General features: G+C 45.9%; 1 protein-coding gene and 1 long non-coding RNA gene across 2 annotated transcripts in view; one reads left to right on the forward strand and one right to left on the reverse strand.

Annotated features, from left to right (window-relative positions):
* Positions 1 to 15,000, reverse strand: part of LOC127635568 (netrin receptor UNC5C-like) — a 224,041-nt gene that overhangs the window by 159,199 nt on the left and 49,842 nt on the right.
* Positions 13,911 to 15,000, forward strand: part of LOC127635612 (uncharacterized) — a 185,274-nt gene continuing 184,184 nt past the window's right edge. Inside the window, exon 1 of the long non-coding RNA XR_007969506.1 lies at positions 13,911 to 14,768. This is a non-coding gene — a long non-coding RNA (uncharacterized LOC127635612). The remainder of the gene's footprint in view (positions 14,769 to 15,000) is intronic.

Raw genomic sequence — 15,000 nt, forward strand, 5'->3', positions numbered from 1 at the left:
TCAGAGACGTGCTCGCCTTGCGTTATCATCATTGCACATTAAATATAGAACATGACATGCATTCACTAAATCAACGTTAGCGAATATTTAACAGGCTAATATGACAGCTGTTCGGTAAAGAACATTAATCAATAACAGTTATGAAGAGAAAAAAAATAAATGGCATACCTAGCCTAAAACAGGCAGTTTCTAGGCTACTAAAAAGCGTGGTTTATTTGCATAGCAAAATGAACACATCAACGTGTCCGCTCTTGTGAAAGACGGGACTTGACTCACCGGAGGCGACAATCCTGCGCTTAAAAAAGCCGGCTTGGCGGGAAAATAACTTCCAAGCAGGCACAGATTTAAAGACGACGGCAATGTTAAAACATCCGACTTTCAAGCCAACGTTTTGTAAATCCGCTTCCCGCACCACCACCGAAGGGATTTCTATAGCTACTCTGCTGAGTTTCCTTGTCTAGCAAGAAGACTTTTTCCTGCGCCAGATATCCTCATTTTTTAAGATGCACAGATTGACGGTCTCAGACGCAACGGAGATTCTTCCTCCGCCACCCAGACAGAGAGAGTCGCTAAGCCACCACGAGGAGCTAGAGCACATTGGGAAGGAGCCGCGGCGGGGCCGGGGCCCCTAATCAGGCTAATCAAGCCCCCGAGAGGGATAAAGTTGACCAGAGGCGGCAGTTCGAGAGTGTTACGGGCCGCTGCCCTGCATGTGTTTATGTTTGTGTCTTTTTGTTTTATTAAATGATTATTTATATCGTCAAGCCGGTTCTCGCCGCCTCCTTTCCATTGAATGGTGTCACAGTAGGTATATAATGCTTCACGCATTGTTATATACTGCCTGGCCAAAGCCAATTGTAGGCATTGTTATGATCTGGGGTTGCTTCAATTGTTCAGGTTTAGGCTCAGCAACGTTAAGTGGCAATAAAATGAAGTCAGCTGACAACCTGAATGACCAGGCGTACAGTTGTCGAAATAATGCCACGACTAATGGCGCCGTAATCAAAGCTAAAAGGCAGTAGGACAAAATGTGTGTTTTGACTGCGCCCTTTATGTCTGGGATCTGTAACCGTCGCAGGCAGTCATTTATCCTGATTATTAATGCTTAAAGTGACACATTAGGGTAAAACACAGGTCAACGGCTAATTTAAAACACAAGTGAGTGTAGCGGAGACAGATCAGTCCGCACGTCTCTCAGCACATGTTGCAGTGTTGCGTTCGCGGCGCGTCACGACCCGGCTTTAATTAAGGTCAAACATGACTGCCTGTATTTGTTTTCATTTGTGAGATTTATTTGCCTTAATTTAGCAGTTGGCTAGCATGCAACAGATGTTCACCTTCCTTCCTTGTGGGAGAAACCCGCACACATGAGTCAGCTCTCAGCCAGCGGAAGATAAACACAAATTTATCGCTGGTATTCCAGACAGATAACGTCTTATCTATGAGTAAACACAGTCATATATTGTAAAGCTGCGCTTGTGCTGCAGTAAAACATGCATTTTATGTCAAACTCTTCTAATGTGTGATGGACAAATGCAGCCATTCGTACAAGACAAAAAGACAAAAAAGGTGCATGTCTAAGTACTTAACGTGTTAAGCAATCCCATAAATTCAATGCAATTGGAAAAAATATAAAACTATTGATTTTAGTTGTTGATACGAAGTATAGAATGTATATATTATAATTTTATTGCAAAGGTTTTTAGATATATACAATGATGTATTTTGAGTATGTCGGGACTGCTACTTTCGCGTCATGCAAAGCTCTTTTGGCGCACTTTGTGCACCGTGATCCAGGGCATGCTTGGAGACTCCAGCCAGGTCTCCTTAGCAACCAAATTGGCCCGGTTGCTAGGGAGGGTCTGGGTATCTCAGCGAGTATTAACGCTGACTATCACACCTGGAGTCGGGAGTTTGAATCCAGGGCGTGCTGAGAGACTCCAGTCAGGTCTCCTTAGCAACCAAATTGGCCCGGTTGCTAGGGAGGGTAGAGTCACATGGGGTAACCTCCTCGTGGTCGCTATAATGTGGTTCTCGCTCTCGGTGGGGCGTGTGGTGAGTTGTGCGTGGATGCCGCGGAGAATAGCGTGAAGCCTCCACACGCGCTACCTCTCCATGGTAACACACTCAACAAGCCACGTGATAAGATGCGCGGATTGACGGTCTCAGACGCGGAGGCAACCGAGTCACTACACCACCACGAGGACTTGGGAGCGCATTGGGAATTGGTGATAAAACAAAATACAATACGTTAGTATCAGTCACCATTCAATTTCACAGCATCTTTTCCATACAATGAAAATTAATGCCGACTGACACTTAACATTCTGTGCAACATCTCCTTTTGTGTTCCACTGAAGAAATAAAAGGTCATATGGTTTGGACCAACATGAGGATTAGTACGTATAAAACATTTTATTATAGTCTGTATTACCTGGTGAGCTTTTTTGTTGTTAAACATATTGCAAATATTTAATAAGAATGAAAAGTAGTGATTTATCATCATCAACAACACAACCATGCTAAATATATGTTATAATGCCTCTTGGAAGGTTATTAATTTGTTGACAAGTGCACACAATTTCAAATCAGCCTCACCTTCTGTTTTCTGCGTCTCCCGAGTCGCTGGTGGCGCCCGCATGAGGTTCAGCTAACGAAAGCCACGTGTCGGCCGGCTGCCCGGCCAGTGTTCGCACTCACTCAAGCCTGCGGACTGCGGCTGCCATCGGGTCCCATCTCAAGACCTGTCAGCCCTCATCCAGCATGGCCCCTCATTAGCACCTCTTTACAACCCATCTACAGGTGACCTATTGACCCCGAGAGGCCCCACTGTTTTCGTCCAAGTTGTCCGAGCCCACCATAAGGCTGTGAGTGTGGCTGTCTTTGAGCGGACATGCGCCGACAAGCCCAGAGTCTGAAGTGAGACGAGCCGTCAGGGAACAGGCGTCAAAAAGACAGGCCACTCATCATACCGTTCCTCAAAATGAGCCTCCAAGCGCAGGCGGGTCCCACCACCGATTCTGCAAACGGCCGCTATTTTATGAGCTCCGCCTATTAATCTCTGGGCAGGATGGTGATGATAGTGCTTTAGACGATCCGGCGATTTCATCTAATTAACAGCTTTAGTTTCATTTACGGCCTCTGCGGCCCATTTTACCAACAGAGCTTTCAGCACTTTTGCCAATTAATGAGAGACGTCTCGATTCATTGGTTTAATAAATGTGTTAATTCTGCGAGCAGAAGGCCGAAGCAGCAACATCATCTGAGATAAATTTGCTCTGATTTTATTTTTTGTGCAGTCTGGCTGAGGCTTAACCATACTCGAGACTGGAAATTCATTAGAAAGCTTAATCTCAGTTGGAAAAGTGTGTGTGCAAGTGAGGGCATCGCATTAAGTGTGTGCTCCAAGAGCGTGCACGTGGGACCAGGAGCGTGCACGTGTGCTCATCATACAAGTGGCCAGACTCAAGAAGACTATTTCATCTAACTGAATCCAGCCCTTCCAAGAGTGTGCACGTGGGACCAGGAGCGTGCACGTGGGCTCAACATACAAGTGGCCAGACTCAAGAAGACTATTTCATCTAACTGAATCCGGCCCTTCCAAGAGCGTGCACGTGTGCTCCAAGAGCGTGCACGTGGGACCAGGAGCGTGCACGTGGGACCAGGAGCGTGCACGTGGGACCAGGAGCGTGCACGTGGGCTCGACATACGTGAGTGGCCAGACTCAAGACGACGTTTTCATCTAACTGAATCCGGCCCTTCAGAAGTGCCACTGCTAATGAACCTGAACGCCTCTATTATTAAAGTTAGGCACGAGTGCTCCCAAGAGCGTGCACGTGGGACCAGGAGCGTGCACGTGGGACCCTAGAGCGTGCACGTGGGCTCAACATACGAGTGGCCAGACTCAAGAAGACTTTTTCATCTAACTGAATCCGGCCCTTCCAAGAGCGTGCACGTGGGCTCCATGAGCGTGCACGAGGGACCAGGAGCGTGCACGAGGGACCAAGAGCGTGCACGAGGGACCAGGAGCGTGCACGAGGGACCAGGAGCGTGCACGAGGGACCAGGAGCGTGCACGAGGGACCAGGAGCGTGCACGTGTGCTCAACATACAAGTGGCCAGACTCAAGAAGACTATTTCATCTAACTGAATCCGGCCCTTCCAGGAGCGTGCACGTGTGCTCCAAGAGCGTGCACGTGGGACCCTAGAGCGTGCACGTGGGCTCAACATACGAGTGGCCAGACTCAAGACGACGTTTTCATCTAACTGAATCCGGCCCTTCAGAAGCGCCACTGCTAATGAACCTGAACGCCTCCATTATTAAGTTACCACAGAGAATCCTCAAGGCAAATGTTCTGCTGGTCTTCGAAGGAAAACATCTTTACAAGGTAATGGCCCTTCCTCTAATTACAATATGCGTGATGGCTTGTAGTCGGCGCAGGACCTCGCTTCCCTTTGAAGAGTTCTCCGCAAGAACTCTCAGTCTGATTCACATCTCAGTTAGTCTTCAAAAAGAAGGAAAGATGAAGAGCAGGAAGAGAAAACAACTCACCCAGTGACCATCAGTTTGAAATGTTGTAAAGATTAAAAGCAGCTCAATTATTACTACAAACCCCAATTCCATAAAAGTCAGGACAGTATGAAAAATGGAGTGATTTTGTCAATTTACTTTGAATTGTATTCTGACCAAAAACAGTATAAAGACAAAATACTTCCTGTTTCACCCAATCAACTGCATTGCTTTTTAAAGATATATGCAATTTCTGAAATGAATGCATGCAACACACACCAATAAAGTTGAGAAAGGGGCAATTTAGGACTACAAACACTCTGATGAGGTGAAATAACAAGCTGGTGTGAAACGGGAGATGTTAAACGGGTAATCGTGTCATAGTATATATATATAAGCATCCTCCAAAAACAGCAGAGTCCTTCTTGAGCAAGGATGGGTCGAGGTGGCAAATGCTCCAGCACTTTGAGAACAATGATGTTCCCCAAAGACATATTGGAAGGATTTTAGGCGTCGCACCCTCTACAGTGCACAGCAAAAGTGCTCTGCAGCAACCGCCCACTCCCATGATGCACCGCGAATGTCGCAATAGAGTCACTCGCCCTATATCGGTATATAAATGCAAATTTTGCAATATAAATTACAAAATGTTTTAATACTTGTAACCCACATAAAATCAATTGTTCAATCGTTTTATAATTTGATTACATCATTCCCAGTGCATTGTGGGATTGTAGTTCATTCCCTCATTAAAGAAGTACACAGTATCTTTTCCTTTTAGTTAAATTACTCACTACAAATTCAGCGTCCTGAGCGACTCCAGCCAGGTCTCCTTAGCAACCAAATTGGCCTGGTTGCTAAGGAGGGTAGAGTCACATGGGGTAACCTCCTCGTGGTGGTGATTAGTGGTTCTCGCTCTCAATGGGGCGTGTGCTGAGTGACTCCAGCCAGGTCTCCTTAGCAACCAAATTGTCCCGGTTGCTAGGGAGGGTAGAGTCACATGGGGTAACCTCCTAGTGGTCGCTATAATGTGGTTCTCGCTCTCGGTGAGTTGTGCATGGATGCCGCATGAAGCCTCTATATGTGCCACGTCTCCACGGTAACGCGCTCAACAAGTCACGTGATCAGAGGAGCGGACTGACAACTGAGATTCGTCCTCCGCCACCCAGATTGAGGCGAGTCACTACGACACCACGAGGACATACTAAGTAGTGGGAACTGGGCGTTCCAAAATTGGGACTAAATTAAAAAACATAGAACAGGGAGAGAATAATTTGCATGCACACACTCCATGAAGAGAACGGTATTGACAGCTGCAATATATTCACACACACACACACACACACACACACACACACACACACACACAGATTTACTTTGCCAAAGTCTGCACTGGGGAAAATGATTAGATGTAAAACTGTAGATCTGAAGAGGACCAGGACGACATTTATTGTAGCTTTGTTAACAATATGATTACCAACAACCCTCAAGGAATCATAGCTCGCCCTTCGCCAGACACAACATCTAATTAACTTCCTTCTCCCTCCAACACGTTCACTTCCTGTCTTCTGATTGTTATGATGAGGTGACATTGAGGGGGAAAGGGTGTGAAGAACCATTAGGAACAAAATGAAGATATCAGTGTGTCAATTTTAAACGATTCAACGGAGCTCTGCGGACACACGCTCACTGATGATATATATATATATATCTCTCACTATACAGTAGAGTGTCAGGAGGCCCATTTTATGTATTATTGTACTGTATGTAAAAATGGATAAATTGTGTTGTAAAGCATTTTGGGTTTTCAAATCACATCGTTTAAAAACTTGTTATTGTACAATCACATCTATTCTTTCACCTTATTCCAGTCCTGACTCTCAATCTCAAACACTCCCTGAATGAGAAACACTTAACACGGGATTGTGTTGACTGGGGATGAAAGGTCAACTTGTCTCAAGTCTGGGATTGCTCACAAATCTCCTGTTTTTGACAGATCTTCACCCCAAATGAGCCATAATCTACCTCTCCACCTCCAAAATGACTCCATCTGACGAGAGAGAGAGAGAGAGAGAGAGAGGCAGTCCTGCAGTAAACCAAGACACACACACACACACACACACACACACTCACAAACAGACATCGATACACACTCACACACTCACACTCAAACTGATACACACACACTCACACACACACAAACTGATACACACACACACACACACACACACTCAAACTGATACACACACACTCACACACACACAAACTGATACACACACACTCACACACACACAAACTGATACACACACACACACACACACACACACTCACAAACAGACATCGATACACACTCACACACTCACACTGATACACACACACTCACACACACTCAAACTGATACACACACACACACACTCAAACTGATACACACACACACACACACACTAACAGACACTGATACTCACACACACACAAACAGACATCGATACACACTCACACACAAACAGACATCGATACACACTCACACACACACACAGACATCGATACACACACACACAGATACATACTCACACACACACAGACATCGATACACACTCACACACACACAAACAGACACTGATACATACACACACACACACACACACACTGATACACACACACAAACAGACACTGATATACACACACACAAACAGACAGCGACACACACACACACACACACACACACTGATACACACACACAAACAGACACTGATACATACTCACACACACTGATATACACACACACAAACAGACAGCGACACACACACACACACACACTGATACACACACACAAACAGACACTGATACATACTCACACACACTGATATACACACACACACACAAACAGACAGCGACACACACACACACACACACACACAAACAGACACACACACACACAGACAGAGAGACACACAAACACACCCCCAGACAGACACTGATACACACACACACACACACACACACACACACACACACACACACACACACACACACACACACCCTAATTCCTTTGGCCACTTCTTGTTAATGGCTTTTTAAAAGGGGTGTATTGAAAGCTTTTCTCCTTCCTCTTGTCAAGTTTGTTTAAACACGTTAATTAGTGCACGTCCTGAGGCGCTGTCTGTCAAGCCACTTCCCCTCGGCATTCACAGTGTTCTTACGGGACAAAAGCAGACACGGATCAGGACACAGGAAGGGCTGTTTGGAGATTGCTGACGGAGCAGTGAGAAGATCAGTCGGGCACGATATAATCTGACTTCAAATAAAAGAGACAAAGATGCAAACTCGACACATCTCACAGGATCTCGGACATTTTACCTCAATTGTTGATAAAATGAAGACGTTCCTGCTTAAGAGTCTCACACACACACGTCTCGTCGAGATCAACAACGTCTCAAACGCTGTTCCAATGACATCCCCGTGACCGCAGAAGTCAGAGATCTCAATATGAACATTTCAAATTCTTTCCAAACTGAATGATTTATGAGAGCCACATTCATTTAAAACTCAAGTCCCAATTTTGATCTCAGTTAATGGATAATTTCCCACATTGATTTGGATTTTAGAAGCGTCTGAATCTATAATCTTGATTTTAACACATACTTCACCATTTTCACTATTTCACCCCAAAACAGTGAATGAAAAAAACTCAATTGATTTCAAGCACATTTTGCTTTGAGGAGATAATTTAGATTATTAGCTGTTATAATTAATATGCAATTTTATTTTTCCAATTTAAATACGAAAAATGTTCACGCAGTTAAAATAAGGCCCATAAAACACAATTTCAATATATATATTTTATCCACGCCAAGTGCATGAGTACGAGGCATTTGGCTGCTTAGAAATGTATATATGTGTGGCGATGTGAGCTGACAGATTTGTTGTAAGATCAAGGCACACTTGTACAACCCCACGGCAACTATAAACACAGAACTGATGAATACATTCCTGAATCTGTCATGGTGCATACGCACACGCACACGCACGCACGCACACACATATACACGCACGCATGCACGCACGCACACACATATACACGCACGCATATACACGCACACACACACTAGACACATATACACTACACACACACACACACACACACACACACACATACACATGCTCATATATACACACACACACACACACACGCGCACACATATACACGCACACACACACTAGACACATATACACCACACACACACTAGACACATATACACCACACACACACACACACACACACACACACACATGCTCATATATACACACACACACACACGCGCATGCACACACACACACACACTCATACACACACACACACTCATACACACACACACACTCATACACACACACACACACACACGCTCATACACACGCGCATGCACACACATACACACACACACTCATACACACACACACACACACATACACACACACGCACATGCTCATACACACACATGCTCATACACACACACACGCTCATACACACACATAGACACATATATACACACACACACACACACGCACACACGCACGCACACACGCACGCACACACGCACGCACACACACAGCTCTCAGACTAATGCAGATCTCCTTCACTGGAAGACAAATCAGAAAATTAATCTCTTTAATATTTCAGTTGCTGCTTCTAGACCGTGATGGGATTAAAAGGAGAGTGACTAGGAAAGTCTCCTGCTTCTCGGATGCGTAACATTGTCTTTTTTTATTCCATTAAAGTGACTTACATGGGTTTGGAACGACACGAGGGTGAGTAAAGGACCGCATTCTAACCTCTCCTTTTAAGAAACATCCGAGACAAAGATGACACTCCAATGAAACAGACCTGAGAACAGTTACTGAGACTATGAGAGAGCAAACGTGAACATGAGCGGCACATCACATCTGGCTGCTGCCGTCACTTTAAGACACAAACAACGTTCATCTGCAAACTTGAGCTCTGGCAAGATAACACACACACACACACACACACACACACACACACACACACACACACACACACTACATACCTCGGCCTCAAACGTGCACGAGAGGAAGACGGGCGGAAGGGTACGGTTTGGCCGTTTTGGAAACATTCCAACAACGTTCACAACAGTTCTCAGATCGGTGGCTTTAAGACCAGGATATTTCCGGGTTTTCCTCTAGCATGGGAACCCTGTGCTTTAAACTGGCCTGAATTTCCATGGTCTTCCAGATGGTTTAAGCTGGTCTGGTCCTCGTCTACCCAGCTAACCAGCCTAGCCATGCTGGTTTGTAATTCAAGACTTTGAAGCTGGCAGACCAAGGATGGCATGCTAGTTGAGCTAGAGAAGATGCCAGATGGGAAAACCAGTGACCAGCGATGCAGCTCTTACCAGCAGGGATACGGGAAGCTCCAGGGACACTGGAGATGTGCACAAATAGACCCTCTGTTGGGAGACACTTGTGACTCAATCCTCTTAAGTCATATTTTCAGTCCAAAAAAAACAACCTCTTTTTAACTCAGCGGGACATGACAGAGTCGAGGCACAGATCGGACTAATGAAAAGACGGGGGAGGCAGAGAGACACCGGCAAGTCAAGAAGAGAGACAAGACGGCTCCAGAAGAGCGCAGGTGAAACTCTGATGAGTTATTTAGACATCACATGCAGCTCGAGTTCATGTAGACTTCTGAAGGCTTCCATGTTTTGCTGTATGGAGGAACCATTCGGCGCCTCCGGTTTCGATTCGCTCGCTCAAGGCTGCTCGGAAACTATCGTAAATTTGCAATTCCCTATTGATAATCAGCCCTGCCGAGAACATTTCTCAATATTGGATCAAAGGGCCCTCTCTCCTCCGCTCTCACCACTGTTTCCACAACATTGATCATAAATTATGCCTCCGTAACGACCAGGATTTCCATATTATGTTAATCGCACCGTGAGGCCCCTTCAATTTCAATAAATAAAGCTGTTAAGAAATTAATATGATTACAGGAAGCGTCTGGTTATGCTTTAACTGATGCATGGCAGAAAAACTTTTTCATAATGCTTATTTTCATATCGCACAATGATCTGCTCGGCTGCACAAAAACGGAGGCTTCATCAGCGTGCTGTCACTCAAATGCACCATCATGTCACTTGACAACACGGCTTATGCAGCAACCTACGCACGACGAACTCTCAGAAAATTATTACTGACATCTGAAGAACGAAAAGCCATTTTGGAGGCCCACACACACACACACACACACACACACACACACACACACCTGATGTGATACACCAAACTATTTATTCAACATCACATCTAATGAACTCCTACAGACTAGGGGTTTTTATTTTGGATTCACTGAGCAAAAAGTACCATTATAATACCATGTTATTGAACATGTCTCATACATGGTGGGGTATGGGGAGGGGGGGGGTGCCATCCTCGCACCAGCCCTGGTACCATAGCAGTGCCATGCTCGCACCAGCCCTGGTACCATAGCAGTGCCATGGGAATACTATTTGAATCATTCAGTAACAGGCACCGGCCCTGGTACCATAGCAGTGCCATCCTCGCACCGGCCCTGGAACCATAGCGGTGCCATCCGCGCACCGGCCCTGGTACCATAGCAGTGCCATCCTCGTACCGGCCCTGGAACCATAGCAGTGCCATCCGCGTACAGGCCCTGGTACCATAGCAGTGCCATCCACATACAGGCCCTGGTACCATAGCAGTGCCATCCTCGCACCGGCCCTGGAACCATAGCGGTGCCATCCTCGCACCAGCCCTGGTACCATAGCGGTGCCATCCGCGTACAGGCCCTGGTACCATAGCAGTGCCATGGGAATACATTTTGAATCATTCAGTAACAGGCACCGGCCCTGGTACCATAGCAGTGCCATCCTCGCACTGGCCCTGGAACCATAGCGGTGCCATCCTCGCACCGGCCCTGGTACCATAGCGGTGCCATCCTCGCACCGGCCCTGGAACCATAGCGGTGCCATCCTCGCACCGGCCCTGGTACCATAGCGGTGCCATCCGTGTACAGGCCCTGGTACCATAGCGGTGCCATCTTCGCACCGGCCCTGGTACCACAGCAGTGCCATCCGCGTACCGGCCCTGGTACCATAGCATCTGATACAATCACTTTACCATCATGCCACTACATAAGGTAATCAATCATTACCATGGTATAAACGCTAAGAATCAGGGTATCGCCATCTGATTCCATCATATTACCATGGTACTGCCACTGGATATGGTAGTCATGCAGTGCCATTGTATACCATAACTTCACTGTAGTACCGCCACAGTAGCCTACATCACACATCGACAGCGGTAGTGTGTGTTTGAATCTCTCTTGCAGATATTGAAATCTCTGGATATATAAACAGCAACATTAGCGGCGTGTGAGTGAACAGACACATCATTGAGCGTGCCCACCTGTGCATGTGGCACAGTTGTGTGTCTGGCTGCTGGTGGCTCTCGTCCTCGGGCGGATCTGCTTAATGTTTTCGCCTCTCTTCAGAGGAACATCAGACGCTTGGGCACTTAACCCAGCCAGCGTGCAGGACTCAAACCCGGTCCTACCAACCGAACGTGCATTTGTGCTCTGAAAATGAATGAATCATGAGATAAATGGCGGGCAGAAACAAACAGAATCTTCTGCCCTTTTCGACCCGTATCCCCTCTCCAGAGTGCAGATTTAAGAGCTCTACGGTGCCGAGGTATTTCAGCATCAGGGCTGTAATAAAGCACAGGGTGTATGTGAGCCTATAGGGACCCGATTCTCCGCTAGACCATCCTTTGGACTCTTTCTCTCAGCTACAAATCACCAGAGACAGCGTACAATTACTCCACAGACGGGACATTTAAAGAACTACAAACCCCGCCCAACACGACCACAAGAACAGCACAGAAAAGCAAAACAGCACTCGAGCTTTTCTTAGATTATGTTGATTGCTACAAAAAATTAAAAGTTGACCCGTCTCAGTCTCTCTCTGTTTTTTAAACTCAAATGTACTAATGCACTTGCATCTGGAGGACAAGCACGAATGTGAAGCTTGCATTTTGGTAAAAGCATGTACATTAATGCGTCCTAAACGCTCTTTAAAAGGAATGTTCCGGGTTCAATACGAGTTCCACATAAGTCGTGGCATAAGATGACCACAAACATGTATTTCGACTCGTCCCTCCTTTTCTTGAGGTTACAGTGAGGCGCTTCCCATTGAGGAAGTCAAAGGGGTCAATTTTTTAAATGTTAAAATAACTTTTTCCAAATAGTCACAAGACGTAAACAATATACATGTAAACATGATTTTAGCATGATGGGAACAAACCCTAAAATAACTAAAAATGACGATTTAAAAGAATGTTTTAGGTCAAATAAAACATGTAAGTGCTTTAAAATAAGTGCTTCAAAAATTGCCCCATTGACTTCCATTGGAAGCGTCTCGCTGGAACACACATTTGTGCTTTTATAAAGAAGAGGAGGAACTAGTCCAAATTATTTTTTGTTCTAATCATCATTATGACACAAATGCTGTCCATTGAACTTGTAATGAACCCGGAATATTCCTTTAAACAATGAGGACAATCAGAGTTACTGTTTATGAAAACACAATAAAGGCGGAAATCTCGACTACGAACAATCAAGCAATTCAACAACTTTTACGGCAATTTCTCTAAAATGGGAATGAAACAGCGAGTTTAAATGGATTACGACTTCCAGTCTGACACTGAAGGGCGCGTGCATGGATTGTCCTGCAGGTATGAAATATTAATGGCCAATATTAGCCATCTTTGTCACTTTAAATGACAGCTGAGGCTCCTGAAGGTGCTAATGGAACTGGACTGGAGGTCGGGGTGGGGGGGGGGGTCTCGGAGGCAGGGGTCGGGGGGCTTTTAGGGTCTCAAAGGGCACACAGGACTCACTGCGAATGAAGTGATAGAATCGAGCAATACTGATGACTTCATATAACGCCATGGCAACAGCACCCTACCAGCGGCGGTCTGTATGTCACAGCGAGGAGCGGTCGATGCCCCGCAGCCCCCTGGCTGACTTTGACGTGAATGTAAAGTGACCCGCTGGTGTGGAGCGATCGGCCCACCATCACAGCTACGACACTGCAGGGTGCCACACTCGTTCAATGCCACCGCCCGCCCGGTTCACATGAACAACACACTTTGGGTGCCGTTTATGATAGGGACGGGCATTCTGGTCATTTCTGCCAATTTGAGTACCCAGCGTTTTCTCTTTTTCCACCAAGAAGTCACGATTAACAAATCTCAAAATCAAGTGCCAGTTTGGAGTGGGTAAAAACAGACTTTTCTGATAAATCGCAAACATACATTTTATTGAGTCTTAAAATCCCAGGATTGATATTTTACTTCGTTTTACTTCCGTTTTTGTTGTATTGATTATTATTTCTGTTCATAGTTATCAATTGAACTGCATAGTTTGGGACTATCGTCAATTTTTTTAATTCAATATTTTTGTAATGTACCAAGTTGTATAAAAATACCCAAATTATTCCGAATCAAACCACATGAAACAAGTCGAATCAATAGCTTGTGAATCTGACTCGAATAAAATCAAGAAATCACAAATTGCTCCCCAGCCCTACGTTTACGTCTAATTGTAACTGGATGATTGGCATTACAATCAGATTGGCCCGGTTGCTAGGGAGGGTAGAGTCACATGGGGTAACCAAATTGGCCTGGTTGCTAGGGAGGGTAGTCTCACATGGGGTAACCAAATTAGCCCGGTTGCTAGGGAGGGTAGAGTCACATGGGGTAACCAAATTGGCCCGGTCGCTAGGGAGGGTAGAGTCACATAGGGTAACCAAATTGGCCCGGTTGCTAGGGAGGGTAGAGTCACATGGGGTAACCAAATTGGCCCGGTTGCTAGGGAGGGTAGAGTCACAGATTGGCCCAGTTGCTAGGGAGGATAGAGTCACATGGGGTAACCAAATTGGCCCAGTTGCTAGGGAGGGTAGAGTCACATGGGGTAACCAAATTGGCCCGGTTGCTAGGGAGGGTAGAGTCACATGAGATAACCAAATTGGCCCGGTTGCTAGGGAGGGTAGAGTCACATGGGGTAACCAAATTGGCCCGGTTGCTAGGGAGGGTAGAGTCACAGATTGGCCCAGTTGCTAGGGAGGATAGAGTCACATGGGGTAACCAAATTGGCCCAGTTGCTAGGGAGGGTAGAGTCACATGGGGTAACCAAATTGGCCCGGTTGCTAGGGAGGGTAGAGTCACATGAGATAACCAAATTGGCCCGGTTGCTAGGGAGGGTAGAGTCACATGGGGGTAACCAAATTGGCCCGGTTGCTAGGGAGGGTAGAGTCACATGGGGTAACCAAATTGGTCCGGTATTGGGAATTGGGCGTTCCAAATTGGGGAGAGTAACAAAAATTGCCTACAGAAAACTAACAACATTAAAAATGTTTAAATGACATGTATTTTAAGTGATACCCTGTA

The sequence above is a fragment of the Xyrauchen texanus genome, chromosome 43 (genome assembly GCF_025860055.1).
Source record: "Xyrauchen texanus isolate HMW12.3.18 chromosome 43, RBS_HiC_50CHRs, whole genome shotgun sequence".
NCBI classification, from domain to species: domain Eukaryota; kingdom Metazoa; phylum Chordata; class Actinopteri; order Cypriniformes; family Catostomidae; genus Xyrauchen; species Xyrauchen texanus.